The 17,767-nt window shown below is 42.5% G+C and overlaps 1 protein-coding gene and 1 pseudogene across 3 annotated transcripts in view; one reads left to right on the top strand and one right to left on the bottom strand.

Moving 5' to 3' along the window:
- Nucleotides 1-17,767, top strand: part of KCNH1 (potassium voltage-gated channel subfamily H member 1) — a 559,936-nt gene that overhangs the window by 96,896 nt on the left and 445,273 nt on the right. The window lies entirely within an intron of this gene.
- On the bottom strand, nt 1,132-10,340 carry LOC147019451 (uncharacterized; annotated as a pseudogene).

Raw genomic sequence — 17,767 nt, forward strand, 5'->3', positions numbered from 1 at the left:
TGGGAACACGTCTTTATATGGCACTTGTAAGCTAGAAACACGTTCATTTATTTTTTTTTGTCGACCGGAAGACGTCATTGGAATACGTCTACATACGTCGATGTGTGTTGGGACTACGTAAAGAATTGGTTCAAAGCACGTCAAACATAAGTTAGAAATAAGTTTCGCGTAAAAAAGACATTACCGCGACGTGTTTCGACTTATGAGTAGCTTATAAGTAGCCTTTGTGGACGTGTGCAAGCGTCCACATATCGTGTGTAAAACTTATCCCCATCGCATGCGGAACGTGTGTCATACGCCGAGTACGTCGTAAAATTTTGAACATGTTTAAAATTTCTTGACATACTCTACTTACTACGACGTATGATAGCGTACTTTAGCGTTCTACTCACGTATACCAAACTTACTCATACCGTATTTGACGTGCCCCAACGTTTTAGACACATTTTTCTTAGGTCGGCATACGCTGGCAAGATCGCCAAGGTGTGACCGCGATGTTGTCACTTCCATTTCTACGGCAGTTATGATTCGAATCGTTGTGCGTCAGCCTTTTAATAGGCTACGTCACGACATCGTCGGCGATGCGTGCAACGCGCTCTGCCTAAGTTAGACTATCGTTGGGCATCGGTTGTGTCGAGTTTAATCCAAAGCCGACAACAGGTTCAGCATTCGTTGGTATAAGTTATCTATAACACAACGAAACGTTCTGTGTCCATTACCAATGCGTTATACATAAGACCAAGTCGCTATGAATACGTCCGAATCTTTAAAAAAAAAACATCAAAAGTTCAACGTAAGCCAGCGTTTTACATACATTTTAATACGTTGCCATCGCTGGCTAAAACGTCAAGGTGTGACTGGGCCTTTAGCAAGATTATTATCAATTTTGAATTTCACAATTTGACTAATTAGCCTCCTAATTAAGGTTTAAGGTCACCAGGTGCAAAGTAAACTTATGACGCAAACAACTGTTCTGACAATCAATCATGTGTTCTTATCTCTCAATCATATCCTACTGCAATCTGTCTGACCAATTGGGGGCAAGGAGAAGAGCTTGTTCCCTGTGACCCGACACCCTCCACCCACTCCACCCCCACCCCCACCCCCAACCCCGACCTGCTAATGTCTACTTTACTTCGCCCTGTTTCGACATGATATTTCTGCGACATTGCACTTGCATGCATCAGTGCACAACTGGCTCCCCCACTTCCGACAAGAGCAACTATTAGTACTGCAACCTTTTGTGCAACCACACTGCACAAGTTCTCTGCATCCCTTTGGAATTGGACGCAAAGTTTTAAGAACCGGTGACAATTTACCATCCACGAGTCTCCCTCCACATTCTTTTGGTGGTGGCAGGGATGGCCTTGGGTTATGAGCTTCTCTCCAAATGAAACCTTGGTAGTTTGCTCGTTCTATGTGGAATTTTGCAGCGTCACTAGATGGAGGGAGGGTCTCCGTTGCATGACATTTGCTGAAAAGCTTAATCCGGGCTTGATTACAGTTCTCAGATGGTGCCTTATAGATGTGGCAAATGAACTTTTCAGCATCTTCTGTGACCTGTTTTGAGGGCGTCGGAAACTTGCCAAGATCTTTGAGAAGACTGTTGTGTTCAAGGAAGATATCCCACTCTGTTCTCTTTGAGTGTCGTGAGAAAAAGGACACCGTGTCGCATCCTGTTACACTGTGAAATGCAGGTAGTATCTCATAGACATGATCGGCAAGTCCAAGTTCCCTCCTTATGTCATGCACAGGAACATACTTCGGTTTCTTCATTGTTCCCGCTTTCATCCAAAGCCTCGTGCAAGACATTCTACCGAAGTTGGTGACCAACAACACCAAGACATCTGTGTCACGAGCTATGACCACAATTTTCTGTGCATCTGTTTGAAGGCAGTGTAGAATCCTTCTAGAATCCGCCTCCTCATGATTGCTCTCTCGCAATGTTGTGTCCATTGCAGGGTCTGAACTCTGGACTTCTGTTTCAGAAGCAAAACCTCCACCAACAATAACCACTTTTTTCAGGGGGTGCCGCCGCTATGAGAGCATTTGACAGGAACTGAGCAAGCTTTGTCTTGTTTTCAGTTGATGCAAGAAAGTCCAGCCATTTGTTGGGGAGTGGTACGTCCCTATCTAATCAGACGCCGAACTGGCCTTGACTTCTTTGTACGTTTCGTCCTTGTTCCAACTTTGATGGAAATATCTCTGTACCGATCGAAAGTAACGTCAATTCGGCTGTAAGCCTGGTCTTGCCGGAAAATGAACTTCACAAATTCATCTGCATAGTAACCAAAGGTATTTGCCTTGCTTGGCTTTCCAAGTTACATGACTGCAGCTTGTCCATCAATGATGAAGCAAGAAGGCTCATCATTAGAGATTTCTTTGGGGCAGGTTACACTTTGGATAAGAATGTCAAATAAATTGGCTTTAATGCCAGATCGAAGTTCACCAGACGTTCCAGCAATGCTAATTGGCACGTTCATTAACTCATGGTTCCGTATTCTCGCCAGGTCTACCGGTCTTCCAGCTCTGTAGGCTGCAATTAGTCTCTGCAAGAAGTTTCTGTCTGCTTTTGTGCTTTCTGTCTTCCCACTTTGCGTCTTTGTAGCAACATCGTAGAGTGTTGCAAAGGTTGGAGCCATCTCTTTTTGAAGTGCAGAACGGAACAAGTTGGTGGATGACACAAGTCTCTCTTTGACAAAACTCTCCAACTTCTGTTGCCCAAGCGTTTCAGCATTCAGCAGCGACTCTTCTATTTCAGAAGTCGCAACATTTTTTGTTGCGCAGTTAAGGAGCTTGTTTGGTTGACCAGTCGATTCTTCAGCAAATACTTTGAATCGCAAGAGAGTTTGAAGGATTCGTTCCTCATCGGAGTTGTCACGTTTAGTGCGGGAAGAGGTGGCTTCATTAGGGGTGTACCCAGTGTCCACTCCAACGTTCATCATTTCATACGTCTGCATTGAAATGCACGTCCTGTGGTTGTATGAGAGCGTCCATCTTGCCAGGGCTGAATTGGTTTTGGTTATTCCAATGATTCCACCACTCTTTTTCCCAATTCCATTGAGCCATTCCAGGCTATGATCCGGATCGACTTGGTTGAAACTTTGGTCCGATCCTTTCACAACAAAGTTACCAAGGCGGAACTCTTCCTCCACTTCTGGTGGGAGCTGATGCATCTGTGACAGGTAAACACAGCCCCATCTTGCATAATTCACGTGATCGTATCAGAAGAATAATGGCAGCATTTCTCGGAACGATTCTAAATGTAGTGTCCACAACCCTGCTCTCTGTGCCCGAACGAAAGCGAGCAATACAGTTACTATCCTCAAGTAATCCCACCAAAACTTGAAGTTTGGATCACTCTGTCGATTTTCAACGAAGACTGTAAGGTGCTGCCGAAAGGTCTCAGAACCCACAATGTCAAGTAAGCTATCGAAGTCTTTGCTGGCTAGTGCATCCTCCAGGGTTTGGCAAGTTTTGGGATCTTGTTTATGGAGGTCAGTTTTGAATTGCGGGATCAAGATTTGCCACTGCGCTTGCCAAGTTAATTTGTGCGCCCTCATTGACTTTGCATATGATTTTCCATCTTTAGCCTTCTCAGCCGAATTTTGTCCAAGTAAACCACTTTCAACCCACAGTTCAAGTATTCCAGAATCTTCTGTGTGTTGCCCTATCGCTTTCAAAAAGTTCATAGTGATATGTAACCCACCTAATCTTGGAATTAGGGTATCTCTGAAGTCGGACACTGACCATTTCAGCTCCATCAGTTGGGGGTACAATGCCTGATCAACTTTGATCACAGCGTAGCGGTTTCCTAGAGCCCTTGCGACATGTAATGCCCTTCGTACCATGGTGTTCAAAGTTGAAAGTTCATGAACTGGGGCTAGTATGATTGGCATATATCCAATGGTAGTTTTGGCTATCTCTGACCTTGTGCTGTGCTACTGATTGAACGTGGTCCAGGAACCTTTTTCGTCCTCTCCTTGCCGAGATGTTAAGAATGCCATGTCCCAATCTACACTGTCTTGTAGAACACTGGGAGTATCTTTCTCCCTCAGAAACCATCCTATTTCAACCCCATCGAAATCAGGAATGAGGGTGTCCTTGTTGATAAACACCTCATGAATCTTTTCAACTGAAGGTGGGATATCCAAAGTTGATGTATTGGATGGTTTGATGTCTCTAAGCCACTTTCAGCAGGTGGCCCCCTCTGCCAGGCAGCAAACTGTGTAGCGTGAAATGTATTCTTGCCATCTCGGGTTGAGTCATTGATATCAATATTGTCACCGGAAAAATACACAAATCTTCCAGAGACCAGGTTGCTAGGTACCACCGCCCCAGTTTGTGGATCAAGCGCTTTCAGAGTGTTTTCAGCCATTGATGTGTCATACCTTAGAACCCAGTTGTAGCTGATTATGTGCCCAGCATTATGGAATAGTTCAACCATTTTCTTTGACTGAGTTGATTGGTGCAGTGTCATACCCATTCCAACATGTGTAGGCGGTGCTTTCTTGGCTCCACAAACACCATAGACCATATCTTGCGCAATGCCAAGGACCCTTGTTTTCTTCACCCAACTAATTTCAGACGTTTCACATTCATCAAACTCAGCATCAACACCACTTTGGCCACCAAGCAAGATATTGACAAACATGTGTACAGATGGCGGTATGCTTGCCAACTCTGCTTCTTCACTGACATCACAGTCCTGGAATGCAGGATGTGACATGATATCACTGCAGAGTTTAAGAGCAACATGCACTAAAGACAGAAAATCATCATCCTGTTGTCTAAATACGGGAATATTTTCTGCACTGTTCTGACCACACCATTTCTGAAAGGGGTATGTGACTGAACTGTCTGGGAAGAAGCAGAGTTTGCCTTTCTGAAATAGCTACATTTATTGGCACAAGAAATTCATGTGTCCCCAATGTACCTTGACCAGGTTTCTTTGAAAGTGCCCAGTCTACTAACATACGATGCAGGAATCGTGCAGTCGCACTCACTGGTTAGTTCTTTGTACCTCTCGAATACTGCTGACAGTTCAAACACGTGTCCTTTCTCAGCAGAGTGATGCAGTTCTTGACACAACCATGATATGGCCATGTCAGCTGCTTTGCTCACGGCTTCTGCCCTTTTTACATCCCTATAGAACTTTTTAAGGCAGTTAGCATGATAACATGCTTCAGCAGAGATCAAATCATTCTCAGCTGCAGTTCAGACTAAGATCTTGATGTGGATTTTTTAAACCCACTTTGTTGTGATCGTTGTCCTCCTGAAGGATTCTAACTAGTCGATTGTGGAATCCTATTTGACTTCAGACAGAGTTTAACGTTTGTCCGATTTGATTATAAAATCCTACAAAAAACCCTATCGAAACTGATGTCCACACAAGTCCTTCCTTGTGAAACAATTTATTTCCTAATTATACACCATACACTTCTCACCTTTGTACAATGAACTTAAGAATCCCCATTTGATTGCAATATTATTTGGTTCTATTTCATTTATTCTTATTTTAGTTAACAGTTAGACCAACCCGATTCAATTCACTTCTACATTACATCAGAGAGTTTTATTCTATCTTGGTACTTGTTCAGTTCCAAGGAGTACGAGCCACTGAGAAACTATACTTCCTCACGTGCTCGTACCCAGAAAATGTGTCTTTCAAAACATTTTATACTTCCATGAGAGAGAGGTTGGGGGATATTCACCCAGACTGGAGACGTGTCCTTTAGACAAAAGCCACTTCGTACATTTTCTAAGCAAAGGTTCATTTATCAGCTCGGTCACTCTGCTCCAGAACAACACATTTCTTATCATTTAGGGCAAAAGTCTTTTGGCCAGAAATGACAGCCAATTCAATTTGCAGCATAAAAGTTACATTTCTGAAACTCAATTTGTTACAATTTAAAATACATTAATATAAATTTTTCCCCCACACTCCCCCGTTTTTTTTTTAAAGAAAATTTGAATAATTTTTCTTACACATGATTACCATGTCCCATTCCTGAAGGAGAAAAGATTTCCATTATTCAAGTTCAATCAACAATGGCAGTGAGTGCTCATATCAGAAAATGAGTGTGTTTCCATTTAATTTATGGCCTGTTCATCAGCATGTGTCACACATTGGAAACATGCTACCCGAAGTCAGAAGATAAACAGGTCAGGGTGTGGATAGAGCGGCACCCAATGGAAAACACAATCGAAGCACTCCTTGAGCTGAGGAGAAGGTAGATGTGGGCAAGTACAAGTTTGGGCCAGACACTGGGTTGAAGGAGCGCAGTGTGGAATTGCAGGCCTGTCGTACATTGAAGTAACCACAGCAAGTTCACAATGTATTTGCAGAGCGGCAATCGAGAGTGTGGCTGAGAACATTCCTCCATGCAGGCACCACACAACGCCGACGTTAAGACTTTACTCAACCTTCTCCTCAGTGGGTTTTTTCTTTCTTTTCCCACATTGCTCCATCTTATCTCCTCAGGAAGGGGAGGGATAATCATGTGTTGAATACTCAATCACCCAAATCTGGGTTCTCCCATCGTCCAATCTTTGTGTGGAATTTCATTCCAAAGTTCATTTAGATGAAATCGTACATTGCTTCAAAGACTGCTTTCAACACTCCGAAACAAACAAAGCATCAATTAAACACCAATCAATAAATGTCATGGGCACATGTAGTTCTGCAAGACTAACAAAGATTCTTATGGAAGCATTTAACTTGCATTATATGTCATATCAATATTTTAATCCCTTTCCTTGTTATTTCCCAAAACAACATGTTAAAATATACAGAAATCCCAGTTGTACGTATACTCAAAACATCCATCTCATTTGCTATTTCCATCGACATTTTAAATCTCTGACATTTCTCCATCTGTCCACTTCTCTCTCACCAAAACACCAAACATGCTGCCATTTTTCCAATTCACATACACAAACCATCTATCACTTCCTCTGACCTTCTCAATTACGAATCCATTTTCCTTTATCAAAACAAATAAATCATTTTAAACAGTTGTTCAAAAATTGTCAAATCACTTGTCAAATATCATTTAAATTGCAGCTCAAACACTCTGTCTACACATGCAGCTTCACCCTCCACAATCTTTATCCCAGTCTTAGAAAAGCATCTTAAACTTCAGACTAATAAACATCCAAACTCTCTTAAACAACTTTTGGTCAAAACAATAAAATACTTCCTTTTAAAATCCATAAATGAAAAATTTAATCTTCAGCATCTATCCAATTAAATCATGAATTTACCTTGACTGAATCGATAAAATGGTTACACTGGGTTGTTTGCCATTGCCTTCCCAGCACAAGTTCAGGTAACCTCAACATTCGCAGACGAATAAAACAATATTTCAACGTCCATCCGAGGGAATCATCTATTATCTGTGAATTGCCCCACTTGCTAAACATCATCAAATCATTAAAATCATTCCAAATCACGTTTCTACATTTAAATCACATACAGTATCTCCACATTCACAATTGTTATTTCACAATTTATTCAAAATCCCGATGGTTGTAAAATAAAACTTCAACACTTTTTCCTAAATGGACTTCACTTTAAACAGATTCAGTCGAGAGGGTGCGCCACAAACACCAAGGAACGAGGAACAGGAAGTTCTCTCCACATCCAGTGGGAAGAAAAAGGAAAAAAAACTCTGACAGGCAAAACCCACAGTTTAGCATTACTCTGTCATGGCTTCAACACATACACTAGACAGCATTGCATCTCATAGACTCGCGTGTGATCACGTGACAAATACCAATCACATTTCTATCTCATCCTCTTGAATCTGCATATGAATCGAATTTCACACCTAAAGCAAAGGCTCGAACAAAGACTCAGTGTAACGATATGCCACCCCCCACAGATCGAGTGGAGGGGGTCTCACACAGTGTAGTGTGCGACCTTCGCGTGGAAATACAACGCAAAGAATGTATAACATGCCATTTCAAACAGACCCACAGCTCAACTCAGCACGAGTTAAAATATCATCAAAATCCCAAGAGAACACGTTTCATTGCAGTGAATATTGGACTCGCACAAGTTTCATTTTTACTCTCAGTAACACGTGCAAATCACCAACCACGCTCCCAGCTGGTTAATCGTCTCCTGCACTCTACAAAACGTTTCGTGCAAATCATTGCATTCACAAATCCGTAAAACCTCCACACAATATAATATAACAACCTCACTGCCAACAAACTTCCAGTGAGTTCAATGAACAAAAAGTAACTCTTAAAACTCTTACAAACAGGTAGCTTATAATATTTATTTATTTTAACCCTATCTCGGCGTCTCAGCCGTGTCCTCGGCGTCTCTCTCACAGCCGGTCCGTATCAATGCAAACATGTGGCATGTCGCTTCATCATGCCCATTTAATTACGCGTCTGGCTCCTCAACGAGCCTCTTCTTGTCATCTGACTCCTCTTCTTCTCCAGCACTTTTCTAAAACAACTACAGTACTTATTATTTACTTTAAAACGGACTCCCTCCGCCGGATCCTCTTCTTTCTCTCAATAAAATTATCTGACAATGAACTTTTCTTTGTTCAAAATGCGTTACCTGCTGAGAGCGCTCTCCCTTACCTTCGCTCAAGCATTTGTCGTTCCTCCAGGCACTGCCTCCGGCAGAATAAGCACCTCCGGTCACGAGCACCGCACCAACGTTGGTTCGAATCCGAGTCTCGGCGCCAACTGATGTGGATTTTTTAAACCCACTTTGTTGTGATCGTTGTCCTCCTGAAGGATTCTAACTAGTCGATTGTGGAATCCTATTTGACTTCAGACAGAGTTTAACGTTTGTCCGATTTGATTATAAAACCTTACAAAAAACCCTATCGAAACTGATGTCCACACAAGTCCTTCCTTGTGAAACAATTTATTTCCTAATTATACACCATACACTTCTCACCTTTGTACAATGAACTTAAGAATCCCCATTTGATTGCAATATTATTTGGTTCTATTTCATTTATTCTTATTTTAGTTAACAGTTAGACCAACCCGATTCAATTCACTTCTACATTACATCAGAGAGTTTTATTCTATCTTGGTACTTGGTCAGTTCCAAGGAGTACGAGCCACTGAGAAACTATACTTCCTCACGTGCTCGTAACCAGAAAATGTGTCTTTCAAAACATTTTATACTTCCATGAGAGAGAGGTTGGGGGATATTCACCCAGACTGTAGACGTGTCCTTTAGACAAAAAGTCACTTCGTACATTTTCTAAGCAAAGGTTCGTTTATCAGCTTGGTCACTCTGCTCCAGAACAACACATTTCTTATCATTTAGGGCAAAAGTCTTTTGGCCAGAAATGACAGCCAATTCAATTTGCAGCATAAAAGTTACATTTCTGAAACTCCATTTGTTACAATTTAAAATACATTTATATAAATTTTTCCCCCACAATCTCATGTACAAATTGAGCTTTTGCTATGATGTCGTCACTCACGTCGAAGGTTGTGACACGACTTGTCTTCTGCTTCCTATCGATTTTTTGGCAGAACATACACAAAGTCCAGTCCACCTTAGTAGCACTACTGCGTAAAAACCGGCGTCCTACAACTGAAACACCCTTTCTTTTATTAGCTTGCGCTTTTGCTGGATCTTTTGATTGCTCCTTTTCTCGCTTAGCATTTATTTTCCCCTTACGTGTGTATGCTGTGTAACATAGTTTGTGCCATTTAAGTTTGGGGATACTGTCTTGAGGCTCTGCGAAGAGCGATGAAAGCCTGTCCACAGCTGGCCGAAATTCACAGTGCCTCAGATTGCATTGGAGCTCAGTCGCCTTTCTGATGGAAGCAATGCCTTTTTTTCTGGTTGAAAACCGTGTCTTTAGCCCGACTGCTTTCCTGGCATATGATACAATGTTCAAACGTCACATCCTCACGCTGTCGCTTGAGGCTTGCAATAGGTTCCATAGTTGCCTGGGGAGAGAAACAAAAACCTGACTAAGCTCCAGGCATGCATGTTCTGATCATGAAAAGTCCCCCCCTCCCCCCCCTGTACTGCAAAGATAGCTGGTGCTTGCCCTGGCTCCCGCTCTGGCTTCATATTTAGTACAGACAGCAGTCTAATCAACAGCATAGCAGTAGATGCACTCATCACTCGCTCTAGGCCCACAACCTGTGCATCTGTGGGTGTATATGATGTCAAGCATGTCTGGCCATGGATTCATTTACTGTCACTTTCACTTTCATTTTCATTCATATTTCTGTTTGATAAAACTTGAAGAGGATCCCTACCTGTTCTTGTAATGCCTAAGGCACTAACTAGATGGCTAGGCTATTAGATTCATTCTTCATTTAGGGCTAGCCTGGTGTTGGCTTAGTGGTTAGGATGGTGGCTTGGGATCCCAGGGTTCTGAGTTCAAGCCCCGTTGGCTGCTGAATTAACACCAAGGGGTTGACTCAGCCTGTCATCCTTCCGAGGTCGGCGAAATGAGTGCCAGTGTACTGGTCCCGGTGTATGCCCCGGTTAGAATAGGTGTACCATATCCCTGTGTGTCGTAAGAGGCGACCAGGGTTCGCGTCAGGAAGGGCATCCGGCCATAAAACATTGCCTCAAGAAAAAGCCAAACCCCAGTACAGCAGGGAAAAATGGCTGTAAAAACGGTCATTTATTATTATTTCTTCAATTAGGGCTACTTCAAGAACACCCTGTTTGAATGGAAATGGAATGTCAAGCATGGCTAGTGTGAAATGTAGCCGGCTTCACATAAATGGCAACACTGTCAAGTGGAGTGGACTTGGAGAAGCCAAGGGGCAAAATTACCAGTAGCTGTGAGGCAAAATGTAACAATCGCCTTTCATACTCATTAACCTTTGACCTATATGCTTAATATGCAAATTAGGTCATTAACACATCTGTCTTATTCACCATAGGATATCATACCATCAGCAGAAGCAGAAAACCCTTCCTTACTGTAGATGTAGGAGTTAAAAATGCAAGCAAAATGTATACCTCCACACGAAACTAAAAGTCTCACCGTTACAGAGATATTTGCAAAAGTGTGTAATTTTTCCTGAACAATTTCCTTCAATTCTACAATTTTGATGACCTGTTATAGCTTTACCCTACAAAATATCACAAAATAAGTAACATATATGGACAGAGGATGTCAAAATAAGCATTTTTTGAAAAATTTTGAAGTTTGCACTCATTGACCTTTGACCTTAATTAGTGACCTTATTAGGCATTTTTGGGCTCGGCAAACAACAGATTCGTGTTCAGCGCGAAAAACTACCCCAGAAAAAGTGGTTTGCCTGCTTTTCCCCAAAAATGCTTCTTGAATTGTAAAGAAGCACATTTTCTGATTTTTTTAACCAGTCTACTGTGTTAAATTGTTGTGATTCTGATTATTTCAGAATAAAATCAAATGTTCCTGTAGGTTTCCTCTGGTGGGTTGTGCAGTTCACAGCAAAGACTCAACCAAGAGCACTAAGTAGCTTTGAAGAGACCACCGGGATAAAGTTGTGGAAGGTACAAATTCTGGGATGGGTATAAAAATATTTTAAAGGGCATGGATATCCCTTCTAGAACAGTCAAGACAATTTTTAAGAACAGGAGGCGTATGGTAGCACAAAGACACTGCCTACATCAGGCCATCCCTCCAAACTGGATGACCAAGCAAGGAGGAGACTGATCAGAGAGGCCACCAAGAGGCCATCGACAACTTTGAAAGAGCTACACATGCCTGTATGGGCAAAGACTGGTCACTGTGTGCATGTGACAACAACATCCCAAGCACTCCACCCCAGAGATTCTGAAACCATTTGGCAAAATGTTTTGTGGTCCTGACGAAATCAAGACAGAACTTTTTGGCATAAATGCAAAATGTTACATTTGTCGCAAACCCAGCAGAGCACATCACCCAAAGAACACCATCCCGACTGTGAAGCAAGGTGGTGGCAGAATCATGTTCTGGGGATGTTTCTCATCAACAGGGACTGGGGCACTTGTCTGGATAGAAGGGAAAATGGATGGTACAAACTGTAGAAAAATCCCAGAGGTAAACCTGCTGCACTCTGCATGAAAGCTGAAATTGGGATAGAAGTTCACCTTTCAGCATGACAATGACCTGAAGCACACGGCCGAAGCTACACTGGAGTGGCGAAGGAACAAATAGATGAATATCCTTGAGCCTCAGCCTAAATCTCATTGAAAATCTGTGGCCTGACTTGAAGATTGCTGTCCATCAACGCTCCCCACACAACTTGACTGAGCTTGAACAGTTTTGTCCAAAAGAATTGGCAAATATTTCCCAATCAAGGTGTGCAAAGTTGGTAGAGACCTATCCCAACAGACTCACAGCTGTAATTGCTGTCAAATGTGCTTCAACGAAGTATTAGCTCAAGGGGGGTGGGGGGGGGAGGGGTAGACACTTATCCAACGAAGATATTCTGGTTTTGTATTTTTAATTAATTTTCTGAAACTTAGAGAATTTGTTTTTCACTTGGAAGTTGTGGGATACAATGTGTAAATAAAGGTAGAAAAAGTCTGATTTAATGTAATTTAATTCCAGGCTGAAAGGCAACAAAAGGTGCAAATGTTGAAAGGGGTGTCGACTTTCTAGAGTCCACCTTAGGACTCTGTACATAAAGTCCACTCTAAAGTCTAGAGTCCACTCTTCGGACTCTGGACTCTGCATGTACACTGTACATAAAAAATATTACTTTTTCCTGAAAAAGAAGACCCACCCATATCTCTCACCTGTGAATGGAGGGAAAACCCAATCAACTCTCACCTCATCAACTAATCCCAGGTGGCTTGGATTATATAAATAAATTGACTCCTCCCATGCTCTTCTCACCGTAGAAGCTGCATAAAGCAACCATGAAAGGCTACCCAAGGTAAGCCCTTTGCTGTTTCAAACCCTTCCCAGAGTTCCTCCACAGCCTGTAAAGACATTCACAAAGAGTACACACATGAGAATCCCAATGCTACACACACCCTCACCTGCCGGACTGGTTTCATCGCTTGTTGTTGAATCATCAGTGACAGCGCAGATAGAAATGCATACCAACGAAGCTCTCAAGCATGTACCATGTGTAAAAGTCAAAAGCAGTCAACATGTAAATGAAAAACGAAGACCAGCCCAAATCTCTCACCTGTGAATGGACGGAATAACCAATTAGCTCTCACTGCATGTGTGTAGATGCAAGTACAAGATGTATTTAATCATCACCTTTATTGTGTGTTATAACTGCCTGTTGGCTTGGAATAATGTTAACTTTCCAAAACATTGCAGAGTCCCAGAGCGATTCATTAGAGGGATTGCATTCATACTCTGTGCTCTCACAGAGTTCTGTTGGATCTATGGTGGCAAGATACATTTTTAGCTCACCTGGAACGTAGTTCCGGGGAGCTTATGGGATGGCATGTCGTCCGTCCATCAGTCCGTCTGTAAACACTTGCAGTCTCTTATCTGAAACTGCTGATGGGATTGTGAACAAACTTGGCTGAAATGATATTTGGTATGTTGGAATTCAGTTTGTTCACGGCATAAAAAAAAAATTGGGTCTAAGGGGGTCTATCGGGGGTCATAGTTTGTATAGGTTTGACCCCCCAAAATAAGTATTTGCTTTCTTCTCAGAAACTACACATACAACTCCGATGAAACTTGAACACAACCTTCATCACTCGTGATGTACCAAAGTTTGTTCACAACATTAAATAAAATTTGGGCCATAACATTGGTTCATTGGTACATTTTGCTTATTCCATCCCACGTTATGTTTGGTGTTGACCTAATGGTTAGGGTGGTGGGCTTGGTGTTTTAGGGTCCTGAGTTCAAATCCAGCTTCCGTTGAATTAATGCCAGGTGGGGTTGACTCAGCCTGTCATCCTCTGAGGTCGGCAAAATGAGTACCAGCTTGCTGGGATGATTCAGCCATTCGTGTATCCTGCGTCGGAGTGCGACCCGTCCAGCATTTTTCCCAATAGCCCAGCGGACTGCTTCGGCAGCACCGAAGCTCTGCACAGAGTGTGGTCCCAATGGATGGATGGCTGTCCTACATTGACTTCCTCCTCATTATCGTTATTCTACCAGGTGATCACCCAGGGGTATTGCCCCTATATTTAGTCATCTTCCACAGAGATCTGTGTGGTTGAATTCTATTTATGTCTCACTTTGTATTATATAGATGTACGATGGGTACCATTGGATTCTTAATTTGAACTAGCAGGGCAATATAAAGGTAATTTTCAGCATGCATCAAATCTTTTCATAGTCGCATCGAATGGACACATATTTCCTTTTGGCTATAAATTGAATTCATTCCTGCAGAAAATGAAAATATTTTGATATAATTATCATACTTACTGGCTTTTCATGATCTCATTAAAGTGTGCATCATTTCTTTGCCAGTCGGACAGATTTGGTCCATTGAAGGATGGTAGTTTGACTGTCCTGTATGACATAATAATGTACCGTATTTTGCTAGGTCGTCGGTCATTTGGCCCACTGAGAGTGCTTTGAGGGTCATCTCTAGATTGCGAACCCCATAGATGGTTGTCAGGGATTGGTACCTTTTTTTTCCAGGCACACTGTGGCCTACTCTTTGCGAAAGACCGATGGGATATTTAATGTACACCAGGTAATGCGGACAGACGCGTCCCCAGGTTTGTGATAGATACTTTGTCCGACTGGCAAAGAATGCCCAGAAACATGTGATGTAACTTCCTGCCTTCAAAACACCAATCCGACAGTTTAAAGTCGCATCAAGAATCAAACCGAGACTCGACAGCTCAAAGGTAAGTGTATTCCATCTTCACCATCCGGATGGACCGAAACCCCAAATATGTTTCCTCATGTTGTGTGCAAGCGAACTGAATCTCTAGGACACGTCTGTGTACCTGCTGTGAAGACTTCCACATTGTTCAATGGAAACTAAACTTGGATTTCAAAAAGTAGAACGACTAGAATTTGTCATCAACTCTGTTTCACTTCCATGACAGAGAACAGACAACCGGACTCGGTGGTGTAATGGTAAGATTGGCTGCTCTGAGTTTGGAAGGTCGGAGGTTCAAACCATGGCCAAGTCATACCAAAGACTCGGTATGTGCTGCTTCCTTGCATGACGTTCAGTATTTAAAGGGATAAGAGCATGGACAATCCCATAGGTTGGCATCCATCGGGAGAAGAAAATTCCTCCTGAGGAAATGCCTGGCTGAGTGCGGTGAGAAAGGCGGCGTCATTGTTGTTGCGTGGCTGGTAACCAGAGTATCCTGGGAAGTGATGACACTTCCTCCAAGCTCAGTGGCTGCTTGTCTCGTCGAACAGTCATGTGTTGTGCTTTGGGTATTCATCTGTATGTCCATGTGTGTGACGTGTATGTGTCAGCTCCACAACGAGCCTTCAATTCTGCTTGTAAATAGATACAAACACTATAAAGCAGCAAATGTAGTTAACTACAGGGAATCTTCCAGTGTTTTTTTGTTTTTTTTTGGAAGCAGCCATATCTTGCCACTTGTTGGTACCTGATTTGTGGAACGAATACATCTTTGTACCACTTTTTGTCACAGCCAGGAAGAATACATCAAGTACAAAAAGTAAAGCAAACACATGATTACAACACATAAAAACAGCAGTCGAAGGGCATGCATGGATGTACGACGATGACAAGTTATTCAACGGCTGCATTCTCTCCCACCACCTTTTGTGGGATCAGCTGAGGAATTGTGGCCCAAGTCTATCATGAACTGGCTGACCAGGTCTGAGGTTCGATTGGAGTTGAGTTGTGCAGGAATTTGTAAAAAAAATTTCAGGATGTCACAATAACTTGTCTACTCTTCAGGAAAGACAACGTGGGATCTTAAAGGGGAACCCAAACTCTCAAGCCACCTCGACGCTAATCTATCCCTTGATGCCCTACGAAATAGACACATGTCTTTTTTTCCCAATTCCTGATTTATAAAGGAGGTAAATTTGCAATTAAATGTCGAAATAGTCTTCTTCTTCAGATTATCCGCGACATCACACGCAGAAGGAAACCACCAGCTCTCCGTACTGTGAACAGGTTACACTGTGATAAGATTCACAACTCAAACGGCGAATAATTTTCGATTTTCCACAAGTATTCCGAGTCGATGCGTCCTTGGTGCTTGTGTCGTAATACAAACCGAGATGGTTTCATGTTACACCAATAACATCGTAAGTTTTCCCAAAATTGGACGAGGTTTGTCCGAAATACCCAACTGTGGATTGGGCCGAGAAAATGTTCGCTTTTGTGTTCGGAACATGTTACAGAGCACTGTTATGAAACGACAGACATGGCTTGATCTTGTGCTATCCATCATGATTGAGAGAGGATGCCATCCCGACGATGAAGGAAGAGGAAGAAACGGCCGTCGCTCGAAACTGCAGCACCATCTTTACCCAGCTGCCAGCACATGTAAACGGGCGATTTGTTGAGTGGTGAATCAAACACCTGTTGCCATTGGCCAGCAGTTACCACAAGAGCACCTGAAAAGTAATTGTCTATTATCTATCTATAATTCCAGCTGTGTGTGTGTGTGTGTGTGTGTGTGTGTGTGTGTGTGTGTGTGTGTGTGTGTGTGTGTGTGTGTGTGTGTGTGTGTGTGTGTGTGTGTGTGTGTGTGTGTGTGTGTGACCGCTGTTTCTTGACAACCACTGGTCCGATCGAATTGAAACTTGCCAGGTATATTGTTGGGGACCTGAGGATGTGCCTTTTCAAGGTTTGATATTAATCGGACAAGTTCTTCCCAAGTTATGGCCATTTATTTACCAACCAATGACAGGACACGTTGCTGCGTAGGCATGGCCGATGGGGAAGAGATCCTCAGCCGCGTTCCCCATTAGGCGTTACAATGTACGGACTTCCGGATAGTGATGACTTACTGTATTCTAATAATTTCTCGATTTGTTATGCGCATTTATAGATCAACACAATACCCCAATCCAGTCGTTGTTTACGAGAGTGAAGGAACGGCCTGTGTGTTTGTTTGAGAGTTTTTTGTTTTTTTGCACGTACGTTTTTTTTTCTTTTTTTTCTCTTCTCTTCTCTTTGTGTTTTTCCTTGCGATGACATTGCGAAAAGGCAAAATACGTTGGCGCTAATTGAGTAATTGGCCATTAAAAGGAAATTGCGAATAATCGTAACTGCGATATGCAAACTTCTGGACAGTAAGGACTTAATTTCCGGAATTCTGGATAGTGACGACTTACTGTATTCTTTCTCGATTTTTTTTTCCATTTTTTCTCGAATTTTTCTCGATTTATTGACTTACTGTATTCTTTCTTTCTCGATTTATCGACTTACTGTATTCTTTCTTTCTCGATTTCTGTACTTTCTCGATTTCTTTCTCGATTTTCTTAAACACAATGCACCAATCCAGTTGTCGTTTATGACAGCGAAGGAACGGCGTTTGTTTGAAAGTTTTTTTTTTTTGCATGTACGGCCACACACGTACGGGCACGCACGTACGGGCACGTGAGAGCGAAGGAACGGCCTGTGTGGTTGTTTCTGGCACGCGGTTTAAAAGTTTTTTTTTTGCATGTACGGCCACTCACGTACGGGCACGCACGTACGGGCATGCACTAGTAAACACAAATTTCTTCAAATCAAATGCACCACGATATATTTATAGTTGAGAGAAAGTATGTTTGTATCACCATCAACTACTCCGATAGGATTTGACCGAGGACGCTAAAACTTTCAGGGTCTGCCCCCTCCACCCATCATCCATCACCCCACCTCCACAATACCCAACACCATCCTACACTCC

Source organism: Eptatretus burgeri, chromosome 9 (genome assembly GCF_056783735.1).
Source record: "Eptatretus burgeri isolate ZD-2024b chromosome 9, Ebu_testis_v1, whole genome shotgun sequence".
NCBI lineage: Eukaryota > Metazoa > Chordata > Myxini > Myxiniformes > Myxinidae > Eptatretus > Eptatretus burgeri.